This window comes from Solanum verrucosum, unplaced genomic scaffold (genome assembly GCF_900185275.1).
Source record: "Solanum verrucosum unplaced genomic scaffold, falcon-dt-bn FXZP01000197.1, whole genome shotgun sequence".
Classification (NCBI taxonomy): Eukaryota; Viridiplantae; Streptophyta; class Magnoliopsida; order Solanales; family Solanaceae; genus Solanum; species Solanum verrucosum.
Window position 1 is genome coordinate 1,087,749 of NW_026020363.1, and position 18,814 is coordinate 1,106,562.

Genomic DNA, 18,814 nt, shown 5'->3' on the forward strand with positions numbered 1-18,814 from the left:
GAAGTGCATCACATCTAATGAGAGGGAGGCTACAAAGTTATTTTAGGAAAACTTCACTTTCTTGTTACTCTTATTGTGCGTAAGGTATGATCTAATTCCATTCTAACTCGACGTTCTACGTTTCAGTGATCATGCCTCCTCGTAGAGCTTATGCCAGGAATGCTAACGCAGCTCCTCCAGTTCCAGATCAGGAAGTCTCAAATGCTGAATTCAGGAATGCCATTCAAATGTTGGCTTAGAGTGTCGCTAACCAGAACAATCAGCGGGTTCAAGCTCCTGTGAATGCAAATGGTGGGTCAGCAGCAACAAGGGTCCGTGACTTTGTTAGGATGAATCCTCCAGAGTTCTTAGGATCGCAGACTGGTGAAGATCCCCATAATTTCTTGGATGAGATCAAGAAGATCTTTGAGGTGATGCAGGTCACTGGGAATGATCGGGTTGAGTTAGCATCTTACCAACTTAAGGATGTAGCTCATATCTGGTATACTCAGTAGAAGGAGAACAGGGGTACAGATGTTGCTCCTATTACTTGGGAATGTTTCAGCGAAACCTTTCTAGACAGGTTTCTCCCCATAGAGTTGAGAGAAGCAAGGGCCCAGAAATTTATGAACTTAAGGCAGGGTAACATGACTGTCCAAGAGTATGGGCTCAAGTTTAACCAACTCTCCAGGTATGCTCCTCACATGGTTGCTGATTCCAGGGCTCAGATGAATAAGTTTCTCTATGGAGTGTCAGACTTAGTGAAAACAAAGTGCAGGAATGCTATGTTGTTGGGAGATATGAACATCTCTAGGCTCATGACTCATGCTCAGCAGGTTGAGGGTGATAAGCTTAGGGAACAGGCTAAGGATACTAAGAAAGTAAGAACAGGTAACTACGAGTATTCCCACCAGAAATCGGGTGGTGGAAATCACTCGCATTTTAAGCAGAAGTCTTCGACTCCAGCCCTTTCATCAGCTAGTGTTCCATCCCCCAGGTTCCGTAATGATCAGAAAGGTAGGGCGTCAGGCTCTAAGTCTCAAGATAGTGTTTCAGGCACCAAACCTACCCAACTTGCCCGAAATGTAGTAGGAACCATCCGAGCGAGTGCCTTGCAGGTAAGGAAGGATGCTTTGGGTGTGGTCAGTCTGGTCATAGATTGAAGGATTGTCCTTCAAGACAAGGTCAAGGAGGAAATACTGGTAGAGCTCAGTCTACAACTTCAGCAGCACCAACAGGTCGCCCGACTCAGCAAGGTAACTCTTCTGGTACTGGTGGCGGACAGCGCCAAAACAGGCTTTATGCTCTTCAGGCTCGTCAAGATCAAGAAAATTCTCCTGATGTAGTCACTGGTACGTTACGAGTCTTTGATCTTGATGTTTATGCATTGTTAGATCTAGGGGCTACTTTGTCTTTTGTAACTCCTTATATAGCAGTCCAATTCAGTGTTAGCCCAGAAACTCTTTCAGAACCCTTCTCAGTCTCTACTTCAGTCGGTGACCCAGTTATAGCTAGACGGGTAAACAAAAATTGCCCTGTCACAGTCTCTCAGAAAGTCACCTCAACAAATCTTGTAGAGTTAGAAATGGTAGACTTTGATGTCATTCTAGGCATGGATTGGTTACATTCATGTTATGCCTGAGTTGATTGTAGAACTAGGATTGTTCGTTTTCAGTTTCCAGACGAACCAATCTTAGAATGGAAGGGTAGTAGCTTAGCGCCTATGGGTCGATTCATTTCTTACCTTAAGGCCAGAAAGATGATCTCTAAGGGTTATCTCTATCATCTAGTTCGGGTTAAGGATTCTAGTTCCGAATCCCCAACTCTTGAGTCAGTTCCTGTAGTCAGTGAGTTTCCAGAAGTGTTCTCAGAAGATCTTCCTGGAGTTCCTCCCGAAAGGGAAATAGACTTTGGAATTGATCTCCTTCCAGATACCCAGCCTATCTCTATTCCGCCTTACAGAATGGCTCCAGCTGAGCTTAAGGAATTGAAAGAGCAGTTGAAAGACCTTCTAGATAAGGGCTTCATCAGACCCAGTATTTCGCCATGGGGTGCACTAGTGTTGTTCGTGAAGAAGAAAGATGGTTCTCTCAGAATGTGTATTGACTATAGGCAGTTGAACAAAGTCACAATCAAGAATAAGTATCCTATCCCCAGGATTGATGACTTGTTTGACCAACTTCAGGGTACTAGTCTTTTCTCAAAGATAGACCTCAGATCAGGTTATCATCAGCTTAGAGTCAGAGATAGTGACATTCCGAAGACAGCCTTCAGAACTTGGTATAGTCATTACGAATTTATAGTTATGTCATTTGGACTAACCAATGCTCCTGCAACTTTCATGGATTTGATGAACAGAGTGTTCAAGCAGTACTTGGACTTGTTCGTTATCATCTTTATTGATGATATCCTCATTTATTCTAGGAATAAGGAAGAACATGCGAGTCATTTGAGAGTTGTTCTACAAACTCTCAAAGATCGCCAGTTATTTGCAAAATTTAACAAGTGAGAGTTTTGGTTACAATCAGTTGCCTTCCTTGGGCATATTGTGTCTAGTGAAGGAATTCGAGTAGATTCCCAGAAGATAGAAGCAGTGAAACAATGGCCCAGACCTACCTCTGCTACGGATATCAAAAGCTTCTTGGGTCTAGCAGGCTATTACAGACGGTTTGTGGAAGGATTTTCATCCATAGCCTCTCCATTGACTAAGTTAACTCAGAAAAAGGTTAAGTTCCAATGGTCAGATGATTGTGAGAAAAGCTTTGCAGAACTGAAAACTAGGTTGACTACAACTCCTGTCTTGACTCTACCAGAGGGTTCAGATGGTTATGTGATCTATTGTGATGCATCCAGGGTCGGCCTAGGTTGTGTGTTGATGCAACGAGGTAAGGTTATAGCTTATGCTTCCAGACAACTTAAGGTACATGAGAAGAATTATCCAACTCATGACCTCGAGCTTGCAGCAGTGGTGTTTGCACTCAAGATTTGGAGACACTACTTGTATGGTGTTCATGTAGATGTGTTCACAGACCATAAGAGCCTTCAGTATGTATTCACCCAGAAAGAGTTGAATCTTCTCCAGAGAAGGTGGCTTGAGTTCCTCAAAGATTATGATATGAGTGCGCATTACCATCCGGGTAAGGCGAATGTAGTAGCAGATGCTCTTAGCAGATTATCCATGGGTAGTGTATCACATGTTGAGGAAAAAAGGAGAGAGCTAGCAAAGGATGTTCACAGACTTGCTCACCTAGGAGTTCGTCTTATGAGCATATCAGATGGTGGTGTAACGGTTCTGAATGGGGCAAAATCTTCTTTGGTAGTAGAGGTTAAGGAAATGCAAGATACTGATCCAATCTTGCTTGAACTTAAGGGTGCAGTCCACAATCAGAGAGTGGAGGTTTTCTCCCAAGGGGGAGATGGTGTACTTCGCTATCAAGGTTGATTGTGTGTTCCTGATGTGGGTGAATTGAGACGGCATATTCTCGCAGAAGCCCACAATTCTAGATATTCTATTCATCCAGGCGCCACTAAGATGTACCGTGATCTACGGGAAGTCTATTGGTGGAATGGTATGAAAAGAGATATAGCAGACTTTGTGGCTAAGTGCCCCAATTGCCAGCAAGTAAAGGTAGAACATCAGAAACCAGGAGGTATGACTCAAGTGATTGACATTCCTACTTGGAAGTAGGAAGTGATCAACATGGACTTCATCACAGGTTTACCTCGTACTCGCAGACAACATGACTCTATTTGGGTGATTGTTGATAGGGTTACTAAGTCTTCTCGCTTTTTGGCGGTCAAGACTACAGATTCGGCGGAGGATTACGCCAAGCTTTACATTAATGAGATTGTGAGGTTGCATGGAGTTCCTTTGTCTATCATCTCAGATAGAGGTCCTTAGTTTACATCTCATTTCTGGAAGTCATTTCAGAAAGGTCTTGGTACTCAGGTTAATCTTAGCACAACATTTCATCCACAGACGGATGGTTAGGCAGAGCGTACCATTCAGGCCTTAGAGGACATGTTGAGAGCTTGTGTGATCGACTTCAAGGGTAGTTGGGATGATCACCTTCCTCTTATAGAGTTCGCCTACAACAATAGCTACCATTCCAGCATTCAGATGGCCCCTTATGAGGCAATGTATGGGCGTAGATGTAGATCTCCAGTTGGTTGGTTTGAAGTAGGTAAAGCAGCCTTGATAGGACCAGATTCGGTCCTTGATGCTATGGAGAAAGTGCAACTCATTAGAGATGGACTTAAGACTGCTCAGAGTCGCCAGAAGTCTTATGCAGATGTGAGAAGAAGGGAACTAGAGTTCCAATTTGATGATTGGGTTTTCCTGAAAGTGTCACCCATGAAGGGAGTGATGAGATTTGGCAAGAAAGGAAAGCTCAGTCCCAGATATGTAGGCCCTTACCGGATCTTGAAAAGGATTGGTAAAGTGGCTTATGAGTTAGAGTTGCCAGTAGATTTAGCAGCAGTGCATCCAGTCTTTCACATTTCTCTTTTGAAGAAGTGTGTGGGTGATCCAGCATCCATAGTATTATTAGAGAGCGTGGCCGTGAAAGATAGCCTTTCATATGAGGATGTACCAGTTGAGATTCTCGATCGTCAGGTTAGAAGGTTGAGAAATAAAGAAGTCACTTCAGTCAAGGTTTTGTGGAGGAGTCAGTCCATAAAGGGAGCTACTTCGGAAGAAGAAGCAGCCATGAAGTCCAAGTATCCTCACCTCTTTCCTTTCGATTCCATTCCAGCTTGAGGTAATAGTTCCTCTTCAGTTTTTCAGTCATTCATGCAAAATTCAGTCTTAGAATCATGTTCCTTCAGTTTGTACTTGCATTTTCAGCGTATTTGCATATTCTTGGAACTCAGTTCAGTTAGAAATTCAGTTCTCAGTGTTTAGTGGTAGGGATTGCAGCCCTCTCCCTCTATTTCAGCTAGATTAGTCTTCATTCGAGGACGAATGGTCCCAAGGGGGAGATAATGTAACAACCCGTATCCGAAAATAGAGATTTCAGATTTCTGGTGTTACAGGTGGCACTCACGGACACCATCCACGGACCGTAGATGGACTCACGGTCCATCCTGCAGGTCCGTGGTTCGTGACAGAAAACTTCCCCAGAACTCAGTCAGAAAATTTGGCTAAGTCCCGACTCATGGACAGACTCACGGTCCGTGGTCTATGTACGTGGATCGAGACTTCCCTTACCCAACCTCCAACACAAACTACGATCGACCAGCACAGACCGTCATTCAATCCACGGTCCGTAGGTCTGACCGTAGATGAGGGTCAATAGCCAATTAGCTGAAAAATATTGATAGGTCAACTTCAGATGGTCATAACTCTTAGCACAAAATGAATTATGTGTACCATGACCTATGGTTAGATAGATAATTGAATTATCTTTCCAACGCCACCAAGTTTGCTAAATTCTGACATTCGAGTAAAAAGTTTGCCCATTTTAGTGAAGCCCTATCGGGCAGACTCGACCTACGGACCCAATGGACGGACCGTCGATTTATTGACGGACCGTAGGTCCATTCCGTCAGTCACTCCGACAACAGTTAATTCAGGGGTCTTTTGGTCTTTTCCTATTTCGTTTAACCCCTAAGATACGTCGTTTAAACCCTAAATCATGAGGTTTTAATTAGTTTAAGCCTAGAAACATAACTAGAACCTACCTAAGTCAAATTCATTAATCAAAACTTAGAAAAATTAGAAGCAAGAGAGGAGAAAAAGGTCAAGAACGCAGCAAGGTTCCATCAGTTCCAGCCCCGAAATCGAAAGATTTCTCTGTGGAATTCGTCACCAGGTATATGGGATTTCACTAGTGGGTTCCTTTCGCCCATTAGGTCCCTAGAATTCAGTCAGATTTTTGATTCCATGATTATGAACAAACCTAGGGTTTCTAGAATTACAGCAGATCATCATGAATTAGTTATTTAAATGTTCCAAATCACATTATCTTGTTATTGCTCAGTTTATCGCATGAATTTCAGAACCCTAGCTATGTATTTCTTTAGTTCTTGAATTACACATGCTAGGTCAGATATTTCAGTATTCAATTTTGCATGCCTCAGTTTATGAATGCATCATTATCAGATTAATTGTTGTATTCTCAGTTTGCATGTTCAGTTTCGAGCTATCCAGTATTTACAGAAACTCAGTCATAATGTGTTAACCACTTAATCTATTGGGAGTAGCATAATACCGAGTTGGACTAGGGTTTCAGCATACCCATATAGTCCTAGAACTACGAGCCACGTAGGTGTAAGTCCCCTCTATGGGCAACATCAATTTAGTGATCACGCCAGTCATGCCTCTATTCTTTTGGCCGGGTATATTGGGTCCTCTCGATGTGGCGTATACATCGGACTCCACATTTAGCTCATGTGGTTTTATGTCGGTTATTAGTAGCTCTCACAGTTCAGTCAGACTCTATTGCATTGACCATATTTCAGTACAGTCAGTATTCAGTCTCAACATGTTATAAATTTTGTCATTGCTGATATCAGTTAACTCAGTATTAAGTATTTTCAGTATCTATATCATGTTCAGATTATTTCATTGCTTAATTGCTTTGTTCAGTTATATGTTATTTCAGCTTTACTCTATCCTGCATGCTCAGTACCTCTCAAGTACTGACGCATACGTGCGCTACATCTTCTCGTGATGTAGGTTCAAGTTCTCAACATCCAGATCACGCTTAGATCGATTCTTGATCTTCAGTTCAGCAGCGTCAGTGGTGAGTCCTCATTCTTCGAGGACTGGTGACATGTTTATCCTTAGTACTTTTAGTCTTTAGTTTCAGTTTTGCTAGATCTAGTTGGGGCATGTCCCAACATTTCTAGTCAGTTTAGAGGCTTAATTCAGACATAGTTAGATTCAGCTAAGTATTGAGTTAATAACTTCTTTGTATTAAGCTCATCAGTTTTCATATATCTCAGTTATAGTATATGGGTATTCCCCATCTTTTTCATTTTATTTATGATTTAGCTTCTGCATCAGTTTATTATCTTTAGTATGCTCATGATCATGCCAGCAGGGTTAGCTTGGGATCACTTGTGGTCTTAGGTCCCGTGTCCGCGTCTCGGGGGTAGCTTGAGGCATGACACATCAGGATGATCATAAGATGTATAGTAAGGCTGAGACTAAAAAAATGTAGCATCAGCGGACATAAGGTATCGATGAAGATCATGTGAATAACAACGATACCCTTTTTGAACTTGAGAGTAACCAAGTAAGACACATTTGAGGGCACGAGGAGCTAATTTATCTTTCTCTGGGCTAAATTATGAACAAAACATATGCTCCCAAAGACACAAGGGGGTATATGATAGAGATGTGACTGAGGAAACAGTATGAAATGTGGAACCTGATTCTGAATAGAAGAAGAGGGCATTCTATTAATTAAATAACAAGATGAAAAGACTGCATCGCCCTAAAAACGCAGCGGAACATGAGATTCAATGAGGAGAGTGCGATCAGTCTCAATGAGATGCCTATTCTTTCTTTCTGCTACACCATTTTGCTGAGGAGTGTATGGACAAGATGTTGGGTGAATAATTCCTTGGTGAGACATAAACTCCTGCAACTGGGATAATAAGTATTCTAAGGCATTATCACTACGAAATGTATGAATAGAAACACCAAACTGATTTTGTATGTCAGCAAAGAAACTTTTGAATATAGAAAATAACTCAGAACGATCTTTCATTAAGAAAACCCAAGTGCATCTCGAAACTAACAAAATAACAAATCCTAAGGTGGAACTGACTCTACTAGGACCCTAAATATCAGAATGAATTAATGAAAAAATAGACTCTGAACGACCCTCGGTACTACGTGAAAATGTAGCACGAGTGTGTTTCCCAAGTTGACACGACTCACAATCTAATGTGGATAAACTAGACAAACTAGGCACCATCTTTTGCAGTTTGGATAGACTTGGATGTCCCAAACGTTTGTGAATTAGATATGGGGAATCTGTAACGGAGCATGTTGTTAAGGAATTTGAAGAAGTAAGATAGTAAAGGCCTTGTGATTCATTCATGTTCCAATCATCTGTCCCGTACTGCGGAGCATGTTGTTAAGGAATTTGAAGAGGTAAAATAGTAAAGGCCTTGTGATTCATTCCTGTTCCAATCATCTGTCCCGTACTGCGGTCCTGCATGAGAAAAAAATCATTAAAAAAGGTTATGCTATAATGTAGGGCTTTCGTCAAACGACTAACAGATGCTAGATTAAAAGGAAAATCAGGGACATAAAGAACAGAGTCTAGGGTGACAGAAGATATGGGTTTGGCTTTTTCAACCCCTTTTGGTTTTGTTTGGATCCCATTGGCTAAAGTAATAGTTGGAAGAGATTGTGAATAAACAATATCAGACAAAAATGATTTATTACCAGAGATATGATCAGAAGCCCCTGAGTCTATGACCCATGATCCAAGAGTGCTAGACTGTTACACACAAGTAAAAGAATTACCCGCAACAGAAACATCAGGTTGTGCAACCGAAACTACTTGTGGAGACGTTTGTTTATTTGCACGATACCGAAGGAACTCTTTATATTCCTTTAGAACAATAGGATCATAACTGGGTGGTAGACCATGCAAAATATAACATATGTCACGAGTGTGTCCAAGTTTATGACAATGACTACACTTGGATCGAGGTTTTCCAAAACGTTGTTTACTTGCGCGATTTCGAAGGAGCTCATTATATTCCTTTAGAACATTAGGATCATAACTGGGTGGTAGACCATGCAAAATATAACATATGTCATGAGTGTGTCCAGGTTTATGACAATGACTACACTTGGATCGAGGTTTTCCAAACCGTTCTCCCCCTCGTCAATTCTCTATTGCCTGGTATGTAGCTGGAAACTTCCAGAAACTGCTACAGTGGTCTGAGAATATTGGAAGCAGTCGGAATCTGCCCACAGTGGCCTGAAAATTCTAATTTTGCTTAGAACTTACCGGAAACTGCCTTACAGTGGTCTGATTTCGTCGAAAACTGCCTGAAAATCACCGGAACCCTAATTTCGGTGATCGGATCTGGAGAAAAATGAATGGGTTTTGGTCGGAAATACTAGACGACCCCAACAGAAGAAAACTGCTCGAGAATGGATGATCGGAGCAGCACTCATGCGCCAACGCATGACCAGATCTCACCGAAAAACTTCCACCTTCAAACGGCGCGTGGAGGCACGTGAGGGGCTGTTTTTCGGTGGATCTAATTGGGGTTCGGTCGCCTGAGCTTCCCGAGCCTCATGATGGTGTTGTCTTTTGCACAACACCTTCAGAACGAAAGATGACACAAATCAGTCCCAACCGTCGTCACCAGAATTTGACACGGTGACTTGAAGTTTCTCACCAATGCTTTTATACCATGTGAGAAATATATGAAAAAAAATATTATTGAATTGTGTATCTAAATTGTTACATTGAGACCCTATTTATAGATACTACAATAGAATCCTTTTCCAACTAGGATTCCTATTCCTATTTTTAGTAGGAAATACTTATTTCTATTCTAACACTGTAAATGGACAACATTATAATACTTTTAGAGAATCTGCAGAAAAAAGAGGGTTACAACAATTTGATCGACTGTTTGTTGGAAGCAACTAGTTATCAAATGCCATATAGTTTAAGTACCTTGCTGGTCTACTTGTAATCCACAAAATTTATGGAAACAATTCGAAGAGCCAATGTAATAAGACTACAAACTATTGCCAAATGTTGGGAAAAAGATATTCAGTACCAAGTCTTAACCACATTAATGATATATTATACATTCTATGGGTCACAATGTAAACGAATATGAACTTATTCCATAGACAATTAGCCCATCTTCAATGACAAAAGACGCAACATAAATAATTTTTGAAAGAACCATCACAGTAAGTGAAGAAGATTTGTTGCTACACAAAAAATTAAACGCGAAACAACTGAAAGCATACAATGTGATTACTGCTAGAATTTTTTCTGAAAACGGACAAGAGAAAGTCAATCTTAAGTCTTAACAATAAAATTGAACTTCTAGCTTCTTTGATTGTTCCTTTCACAACTGAAGAAGAATCTTTAGATACGTTATTTACTATGACATTTTCAAATTTACACACATCCTGCTCTAATTCTTCTTCTGTAGATTCATGTGTCATCCTAACAACGAAGAATGATTTTGTAAATGAAATCAACGATATGCTTATTGCAATGTTTCCGGAGAAAGCAACTACTTACATTTGTTTCCATTGACGAAACCATTGAGCGTAACGATCAAACTCAATATGAAGATCTATTACACAGTGCTGGTTTGCCTCCTTATAAATTAACCTTGAAAGAAAATTGTCCCATCATATTACTGCGAAATTTGAATCCATATTATGTAATGGTACACGATTAACATGTTGTGATATTAAAACACATATTATCAGTGCTAAAATAGCAACAGCTGATTTTAAAAACAGACATGTATGTATTCCGAGAATACCATTATTATCGTCAGCTGAAACGAATACAATTCCCAATTAAACTATGCTATGCTATGACTATAAATAAGGAACAAGGTCAAGCACTTGATTTTGTTGGAATTTACTTACGAGAACCTGTCTTTTCGCACGGCCAACTTTATGTTGCCTTATCAAGAGCTAAATGTGTTAAAGTACTCATTCGTCCGCCCATACAGGCTAACCGTGACGATCGTTGTACATACAATATTGTTTATGACGAAACCATCCAAAGAGCATCCTTGTAAGTCTTCTGCATTCAAGTTACAATATTGGCTCCAACTACCCTGCAGCGAACTTCGCGGTGAGTAAATTGCACCTTCATTATCTTCCTTTCTCTATACCTTTAGACTATTCCTATTTTTGAAATGCTAAACAACCAATCATTATACTCGTTCCGTCCTAATTTATGTGTTACTTTCCAAATTTTGAGATTTAAACATGTCTATATTTGTATAATAACTTCTTTTACTAACCACAGGTAGTTTGGTGTTAGTTTGTACTTTACAACATTCAATTTACACCAGAGAACTAGGCCAGCGAGTGCTCATGATTATTCAACATTGCACAACAGGCAAGGTTAACTGAACAACTTTCGCGATGTCACAGAATATCTACATTTCAAATTGCTTTAACCTTTTTTTCCATTTATGTTAAACCGATTTTAAATAGAACCCCTTCTTATTCTAACCCTTTAAGAACAATGATGTAGGTTTTTAGAATGAGTTCTGTTCTTATGGACACTCTTTTTCTAGCACAAACTAACAGGTAAACTTTAATTTACAATACAGAACTGCTTGAGCACCACAATATAAACGGCATTGATGAAAAGTGAAAAAATAGCACCTACATGATGTTAACTTCCTGATATGCTTAAACTTCTTGTCACATACTACTTACAACCTCTTCTCAAACCATAATGTTATGAACTTACAACAGAATCATCCAACGCAAGACTTTCATGACACAAACTAACTGTTGGGCCCGTACTTGCACGGACTGCCTTAATCTAGTCACATATATATATAGTGGCGGAGTCATAAATTTTATTAAGGGTGTCCAAGAATAATGGTGTGTGACTGTCAAAATAAAACAAAAAAATATTTTGTTATTTGGGGTTTGATCCCAAAACTTCTTCATTCAAATGGACACCTATTACAACTATGTCAAAGACTCAAAGACATAACTTTTGCCAAGGATGTCCAACTATATATATATAGATATATATAGAATTTGACATATATATACAACGTAATTTTCTGACCATCGATATCCAGTTGGACACAGGGGCGGAGCTACAACCTAATAAGGGTGTGCACGTGAACACCCTTCGTCGGAAAATCACACTGTTTACGTGAGCCAAAATTTATTAAATACAAATATATAATTCATTTTGCACAACCTTAACATTAATAGAGGCTTTGGCACAGTGGAAAGGATGTTCAAAAGGAATGCTGAGGTTGCCAGTTCAAATCTTGTTGTTATTATTTTACTTCTTTTGTTTGGCAAAATCATACAATCCTTTGTGGGTCCACCTAATCTCAAGTTACTCTCTATTTTATATTTATTTTCTCCATTTCAATTTATATGACGTTGATAATTATTGGGCTTTATATTATTTTTTTATATAATTTTTAAATATATAAATTTTGTTTCAAAAGCTATTATTTATGAATTCACGGTCTAAGTTTAAAAATTTTAATCTCGAAATTTTAAATATGCTACATAAGTTGAAAAAGAAAAAATAATAAATTTAACTCAAACCTTAGTTTGGATATATATATTTGTAAATATAAAATAATAGTTTAAATGAGTTTCTACTTAAAGAATTAGAAAAGAAGGTTATATGCAATTACATTTCTCCATTTCCTCTAAGTAGGTCATCCGGAGGTTTGAAAAAAATAATTCATAAGGGGTTAATTTTTTCATAGTTTCATAATTGAATTTGGAGATTTGAAACTTTTAATTAGAATTTTCACACATTTTCTATTAGAATAAAAGAAATTTAATATATATACATTGAAATAAAAAAGTAGCGTAATCGATAGGTTTAATAATTTTATTTTTTTGAATATGTGCATGTGTTCAATAAAATCTCGACACATTCATTATAAAACTATTATTTCAATTGATATAACTTATCATGTATTTTTGAAAGTAAACCAAATTAGAGATTTTTTTCCAAACGTTGTGTTTAGTGGAAAATTTTTTATTGACGGTGTTGATAGTAAAGTTGTTAGGTAGAACAAGATGGATATAAATCCATACCAAAAAAATTTGTTTGTTGCCTTCAAAAAATTTGCACACCCTTTATAAAAAGTCCAGCTCCGCCACTGGTTGGACACCCTTGGGTAGCTCTAGCTATGCCCCTGTTAATATATATTTCGGTGATATGGTGCCGAGGATGGATTCTCATTCATTTATTTTTACAATTTTTTGCATTTTTTTTTATAAATTTAAAAAAATGAAAAACAATAGGATGAAAAGTTGAAAAGGAAGTAAACAGTGTGAAAAGACACATCCATAATTGAAGAATGAAGAGTCCAAAAGGCACTAAAACAATCTATTTCTTTCTTGTACTTCATTCTTTGAGAATGGAGGGTCAAAAACTAGCGCACATGGAGAGTAAGATGAAAGGAATTTGAAACTTGTAGCATAAATTATCCTTGGCTATTAAATCCCATCCCACATAAGATATTTTTGTGCAACAATATGGCGTATCTTTCAATTATATATTATTATGCATTTATTGCTTATAGTTAGTTATCTATACACCATCATCTGATTTTTTAGGATGTAGTTGTTGAGGTTAATATCTCAAAACTTTTTAGCATCATTAAACTTTATTTTGTACAATTAAAATCACTCAATTGAAACTTTTATATCATCGTTCAGTTAAATTTACATTAAAAAAGTGTGACTAGTATAATTTTGTTTGGCATTATCCGCCTCTTTGATCAAGATTTGGTTAAATATGTATTAAATGGGCATAGAGATGCTTCCTCTATATTTCAAATTAATTTGATAATATTCTGCACATCGCTTTCATAGTTATCTCTTTTATTAACTTTCTCTGTTATGATTATAATTACTTAAAAGTTACATTCATTTTACAAAACTTTCCTATCATAAATCTTCTTTTCATCTATGAAAAGATAGAAAAAGTGATGTTTTACTACTTTATAAAAATATCAATCAATATAAATAAGATTTTTTTTAAAAAGACAAATATTGCAAAGCATATTCATAAGCTAACTCAATGAGATTATTTATGTACGTGTGAAGCGCGGATAAATTAACTAGTTTAATATATATATATATATATATATATATATATATATGTGTGGGACATGGATTTATATCAATATATATACACGTGGCATATGACTTAAAGTAATGAACAATTAATTTAATCAAATGCTAACTAATCATCATAATATGAAAATTGAAAACATTTTATTTATAAAAAAATGTTAAATGTACTAGCAAAAAAGTAAGAAAATCAGAAATTTTATAAACATATGTAATGAGCTATACATTTTTTTTAATGAAAAAAAGTAACAACACTACTTTTTCTTAATTATTGTCCAGACAGATGTTGCACAAATGTAAAGTAATCTCATTGACTTGTATATTCAGCTTCTCTTATGAACAACGAAAAAATGAAGATTATTTTTTTTTTGGCTCTTAAGCTCTTGTCACCGGTCAATAAAGTTTAAGGGGACCATGAGAGACCAGAGTAGAAAGGTGAAAAAATGTTATCGTCAAGAACATGCCAGAAAGAACTCTAAATTCTTTTTCACCCTATGAAAGACAAGATTATTGAGTTATATTTCTTTTTGGCATCTCAAATACCATGTAACTTGTGCATTTCTTCTCTCTGATGGTATCCAATCTGCTCCCAGGGAGGCTTTTCCCGTTTAAATATATATATATATATGATAGATGGAAAAATATTGAAGTACATTGCAATAATGACCAAATTAAAGTACCAGGCACTCACCCCTGTCAAAGCAGGACAACGCAAAGTTACCTGAGCTAGCTTTTAACCGGCTTCAGATGGGTACTCTGGATTGCAAAGGCGAAACTTTGGTCGTGAGGAATATTGGGTTTGTTCTGCTGCTTTTAAAGAAGCTCATTGGGAATCTGTCTCCTATATGAGGTTAGAGCTCACACGCATCACCTATCCCTCGACTAGTTTAAAAATTGTTTTCTCTATGTAAGTCTGTCTGAGTTGTTATATGCATGGTAAATATTAACTCTACTTTTGCTAATTTTAGGCATGTTGATGCATATAAAAGAAAGTATGCCGAACAGTTCAAATATTATTTGTTGACGTTGAGATCTTACCATCTAATATATATATTCCCCCTTTTCCCTACAACTGATCAGTAGAATGAGTTTTAAAATATTTTCCCGTCTCATGGCTTTCCCACAGTGGTCTGTCTGTCCTATCATGACTTCAATCTATATATATCTTTAGGCTGGCCAGTTAGTAATCAGTTCAACACATATAGGGTGAGAGCTCCAAGACTTATTCTTCTCATGGCAGCTTGAGGTTTATACAATGTTATCAAAAGCAAAAAAAAACTATAAGGTCTATTGGGGCTTTAAGCGTAAAACATAAATAAAATGTGCACTACTTTAATGGCATTAAGCAAGACAAAAAGCGCTCAACACAATGGAGAAGTTCTATTCTCTGCTGGAAGAAGCTTGTTTCTGTTAAAGCTTTAGGAATAATTCACATGTAAGATAATTATGAGCTTGCATATTCATGTTTCCGGCACTGGTTTAGTGACTTCTGTACTTTTAGTATTAACACTTGACAAAAGAGCAAACACAGATCCTTGCCTACTTTGAATAGTTTATATTTAGCATTTGGGATTATAGGTCCCATTTAACATGGAAGCTCAATGTCCATAAATGATATTGTATTTTTCTATTAGGACAACAGTTGTAGTTTTAATTTGGGAAAAGGTGTTTCACGTGGTTGATGAGACATGTTCAAATTTGGCAAATGACATATATTTGGTACTAGCAACAACACCTTTTTGATACTGTTCTTCTTCCGTTTACATAAATATTGATCATCATATTGGCTAAACCTCATTTTTATTTTCTTTTCTTTTCGTTCCACTATTTGTGTGCAGGAGTTTTATGCTTTAAAGAGAAGATGTTCTGGTTAGGATGGAAATTGCTTCAAGTGCTTTTGTTTTTTGTTGCGGTACGTATTAGTGGCTTCTAGACAATTTCCCTGGTCTTCCTTACTGTTGTGTATGCACAAGTTGCAACTGTAATCATATATAGTTGATTTAGATAGCTCTCTAACTTCCAGAATTGCTTTCATTTTACCATTCATTTCAAATATAGTGCTTTGCATCTAATTAATCCGTTTTCACATGTGCCTATTTATTAGTATCTAAGGGTTCTATTTTTAGCGGTAAAAAGTAATGATGAAGATTTTTTGGGACTCATTTCTAATTTCTCTATAGCCAGTGCTAGCTAGTCACAGTTCTGATTTATTATCATGTGCAAATAGCTTCAAAAAAGTTGGTGACTTGGGTGTTGGTTCATAAGCTGAAGGAACCTCATACAACTGGGCAGGAGCGGCTCAAAGTAATTAGAGGCCTAAAGTGAAATTTTAATTAGAGGCCTAAAAACTAAATAAACTTCATATATAATTATTTAAAAAATATTTTTCTAACTTTAAGATTTCAATTAGAAGCCTAAAATCTAAATAAACTTCATATGTATTTTTAAAAAATATTTTTCTAACTTTTTAGATGTAAATTTTTGCTTAAAATTTCTTTATAGATGATTTCTCCAAATATCTTTTTTATTATTATTAGTTTTAGGTAAGATTTTATCAATTCAATATTAGAAAACACTCTTTTACTGGAGCCATTACTATATGAATTATTAACATAATTCTTAGTAATAAGTTGACAAACTTTAAATAAAAACAAGAGTTAAAATCATAAAATTTGATTCAAGAAGTTGATAATTTGGTATATCCTACTTACTATGTTTGCTGTATTGCTTGAAAATTTAAGAAGAAATAAAAAAAGAATTTGTAATTTATTTAGTTCAACGTTTTTCGACTATTGATTCATATTTTTGACCGACTATTACTCTACCTTATCAAAGATTTGAAAAAAAAGAATTCAAACAGATAAATAATATGAGTGTTAGCGAAAAATAATTGATTTTTTCTATTTGAATGGGGTTAAGGAGAACAAAATAATATAATTTTATGTAAAAAAATTAACAAAAAAATTATTCTAGATAAGAATTTGAGGCCCACCAAAATATCCATCAAAAAGCAAAAACACAAAATAACATGACATTGTATCAACAGTGATCAAAGGAGGAAAGATAGATTGGCTAAGATGTTGAAGGAAAGGGATGTGATAAAGGTTGGGACAGAGCAAGGAGTTGAAGCACACGGTCCACACTGGCATTGGATTAATTTTATTATTTCGCCAAATGATCTTTTAGACGAGCAACTTCCCCTTGTGACACAACCAAAACATCACGAGAGACTTCAAGTTTAGCACAGAAAGCCTCATTCTGTTCCCTAGCAGCGTGAAAATCATTAAGCAGAGTAGCAACTAGGCCAAGAACACGAGGTGGAATAGCAGGAGCTTGATTTCCTTCATTCAATAATCGACAGGTAGCAAGAACGGGTCTTGTGATCATATCACAGCTTACCAAAGCTCTACCCTTACCCAAAGGTATATCAAAAGCCCTAAACATAGTGGTGAGAAGATTTCCAAAGGCTAATTAATGAGCACCAGGTTTAGGATCGATCACCCTAGCCATTTGTTTAATCATTAGGGAGGTCCAGTCAATATGATCCTTATTTTCAAGTGCATGAGCAATCCCCATATCCCTAAATGAAGCCTCATGTCGTCGCTCACCCCTAGGCAGAATACCTTTATGGACCAACTCAAACATTAGCTTATGGAATGGGGACATCTCCCCTTTGAGGACCTTTCTATCCCTAGGCGTAACCCTGCCCTGAGAAAACTTGGAAGTTAACAAACAATTAACATCTCGAGTCCATACATACTCAGACAACCTAATAGTGGGTATATGAAATATTTCACCAAGTCTAACAGAATCAAACACCAGTTCCACACCATTGACAGTGGAAGTGACCACCGATCCCTCTAACACATTAAGGTTGGTATAGAACTCTCGCACCTCCTTTTCATACAAAGGCACCCTAGTGCCCAGAAACAAATCAGCCCATCCCTGAAAGTTAAGTAGTTCTAAAACCATTAAGACTACCCCAATAGTACGAATTTTAGGATGAAAGGTTCGACCCCTAAGAACCTTCTTGGACCCAAAGTATTTCTCCTTTCCCAAGGCCATGTACTTGGCCAGATTTTTGTTAATTTTGGTGGATTGGGGAGAGTTAGCCGTAGGAGAGGATGCAAATATTGTTTCAGTTTCAGAATCCAGAAGGACGGGTGAGGAGGGCGGGGGAACCAGAGACTTACTTGTTCATTTTCGCTTCTTAATAGATTTTGCTGCTTCTTTCATCTAAGCCTGACTCACACTTCGAGTAAATGGGACATGGATGTGAGTCCTCTTGACAACAATGTGTTTTTGTGGTCATCGGGGGATCTTGGGATGAAGCTGGCTGAGTGAGATATCGTCAAGATAGGGGTCACTAGGGTTAGTAGGTGGTGGTGGAGGAGGGGTCGGTGTGATAGTGGGAATTAGGGTTTCAACTGGAGATAGCGGTGGGGAATCAAGTAGTGAGGAATGGGGTTTTCGGAGTGGGCAGCGATGGTGAAGGGGGTCGCCCGAGGCATATGCCGGCAGTGGAGATAGTGAACGAGTAGGCAAGGGGGATTTCTGAGGAGATTCTGGCAATGGGTTTGTAGTGAAGTATCAGTTGAGAACCCACATTCCCCCTAAGATGATACGATGGGTGACGCTGGTAACGATGAGTGTGCCGATGAGTCGGAGGAACTTTCGTCATCTGAGTAAGCGACGGGGGTAAGCCATGCTTTTCTGCTTGCCTTTTTTTTCTTTTGGTTTGATGAAATCTATAGTGTGATTAGTCTTGGAGTGTTTGGGATTAGTGGAATGTGGAGGTGGTGGACAACGTTTGGAAAGAAATCTTGGGAAATGAGATGTAATGATGATAGTCTAACATTGATGGGAGGCGTGAGTGACGGTTAAGTGCCCGGGGAGGTGTATATAAAAAATTGATGAGGTTTTTAAATGGTGGGTCATCTTTATTTCCCGCGTAAACCATCAAGGTTGTATGGGAGAACATTTGAGTGCACCAGGTTCTTTTAAGAGTGTGAC